This window comes from Cariama cristata, unplaced genomic scaffold (genome assembly GCF_000690535.1).
Source record: "Cariama cristata isolate BGI_N322 unplaced genomic scaffold, ASM69053v1 Scaffold21328, whole genome shotgun sequence".
Lineage (NCBI taxonomy): Eukaryota > Metazoa > Chordata > Aves > Cariamiformes > Cariamidae > Cariama > Cariama cristata.
This window is the reverse complement of record NW_009629646.1, coordinates 610-3,003: the sequence shown is the minus strand read 5'-3', so window position 1 is coordinate 3,003 and position 2,394 is coordinate 610. Positions and strand designations below refer to the sequence as shown.

Genomic DNA, 2,394 nt, shown 5'->3' with positions numbered 1-2,394 from the left:
GGGGAGCGACAGCTCGGACCAGGAGGAGCCGGAGGGGGTGGAGGAGGCCCCGGGTTTGCCTTGGCCCTGCTGCGTAACTCGGGGCAGCCCCGAAACCTGAGTGTGGGGGCTGGTCTGCGGTTAACAGCTCTGTGTTAGGGCTGAAGTTACACAGGAGTAGTTGTTTTTGCTGCGTAGGGAAATGATGGAAGTATGTCACTGTAAGGAAAGTATTTCTCAACAGTGGGGTTTTTGACTTTGGTAACAAGCTGGAGGTCATCGTACTTTTCTATGGGTGGGTGTTAAATAGAGAATAGTTTCTAATTTCCATAGGCAAAGTTGGAATGGGGTTATACTTTCCATCTCGACAGACCTTCAGACAAACTCTAGTAAAGGAAAAGATTCTGAGTGGGTTTTTTTAAGCTATTTAATAATGCTACCTAAGTATATAGCAGTACATGATCAGCAAAAAGTGCTGCTGACTTTAATGTAAAAGCTGTGTGTGGCTGCATGTCAGTCATTTGATGACCGTCAGAGGATGAGATTTTTTTTTTCCTGCTTCCACTTACTTTTCCAAACAAATGTCAAGGGTCAAATGTGATTTCAAGCAATATACTGTGGCACAAATATGTCTTGATAAAACTTTTTAAAACTACTTATACAAAAATGGCTGTGGAGGTGCCTGGGAGTTTTAAGACTTATGTATGTGTGACTTGAATTGTTTTTTTATACACATTTGTGTTTCAAAGCCTTAAGGACGCATGCTATTGAATCTGGTCATCTTTGAAAGTCAGAAGGTTATTGCTTGGCTTACATGTTTACTTCAGCATATATTAATGTAGTCAGCCAAGCAGAGTGAGTGAAAACTGGTGGAAGCACACAAGAACAAGCTGAATGTGGTGTTCTGTAGATGCAAAACCTGCTCTAGCAGATCAAGTTCGAGGAGACCTTACCAAATACATAATCCTTCATTGTGATTCTCTTGTTTGAGGTCTTCTAGGTTTAGCTTTGCGAAAGCAAAAAAAGTTACTAATGTTTTGGTGTATTGGCTCTGTGTTCTGATTATTGCTACAGTTATTCCAACTTTCTTAGTGGAAACTGAGAAATTATTTTAAATAGAGGAACAATGCCTAATAAAAAGGAACTTCACTTCCAGTCATAAGACGGTAAAGTAATTCTGCATACTTCCTCTGTATCCTAGCCTGTAGGATTTGTCATTTTCCTAGACTTATAGTTACTTTTTCCAAAAAAAAAAAAAGAGGGAACTTGTTTTAATGCAAATTACTGTCATATGACAAGTGTCTGTGTACCTAATATTAAATATTTAATAATTATGTAATAATACACTGGTAAACATACTAACGTAACCCCCATATGTTGTTAATGCTTGCAAAGCAATAATAGGGAAAAATTTAAAGACCGTTTTTAATCTTGTTTGTGAGCTTTGACTGGCAGAATCATTACATCGTTTTGAATACTGTGATTTTTCTACTGCAGCCAACAAATATGTACTCCAAGTCTTTCTTGCTTCCAAATGATAGATGTACTCAATTCTTGAAAAGTAATTGGCTTCTGTTTGGGACGAGTTCTTGTCCTCTTTCAGGCATATATATTGTGACTTTCTTCTGTGTGTAACTTCTCTTATTTATTTCAGAAATGAGGGTTCATTAACATCAACTTTAAGAACACTTCTATTCTTCACAGCTCTAATGATTACATTACCTGTTGGGCTATATTTTTCATCAAAGGCTTATATATTTGAAGGTAATTCTGTTTCTGCCAATTAGCATTACTATTACAAAAAAGAGGAAAAGCACAATCTTCTAATAGCATCTTTGTTCTTCCTGTTATGAATATTTGTTTCCTTATGCAGACTAAAGGCCTTGTAATGTCTTAACTAGAACAGATTATCTAAATGGTCGATGCATCCTTCCCTTCACTGTGGTCTACAGTCTAATATTTGCTGTTGTTGTACAGTGGTTTATATAGTACACAGGTGCATCGTTGCCCTTACCTAAAGGGCATCTAACACTACCCTGCAGCAGACTTTTATCACAGTCATCAGGGGTATGTTACCTGCAGGTATTGCAAACTAATTGTGTATTCAAGGCAGAATAATGTTGTTTGGGTTTATTTTTTGCTTTTTAAGACATACCTGCACTTGTAAGTGTAAACCAGTTAAGTCATATACCCAGTTTCAGATACTCAATGTAGTTGCTTGCAGAGCTTTCTTCCAATTAAAAAAAAAAAAAAAAGAGAGAGGGAGGAGATTTTTACCTGTTTGTCTGGAGCAGTTCTGTCAAACTGCTAGCATCCAGCCGTGTTCTAGCATTGATTCTGCAAGGCTTTAATAACTTCCTGACACTGCAGGATAAAAGTATCTGCTTCAAAAGTGGGAAGGAGGGAGGGAGAAAG

At 37.8% G+C, this 2,394-nt stretch overlaps 1 pseudogene; it reads left to right on the top strand.

Moving 5' to 3' along the window:
• Nucleotides 1–1,582: 1,582 nt before the first annotated feature.
• Nucleotides 1,583–1,743, top strand: LOC104165595 (annotated as a pseudogene).
• The last annotated feature ends 651 nt before the right edge of the window (nt 1,744–2,394 follow it).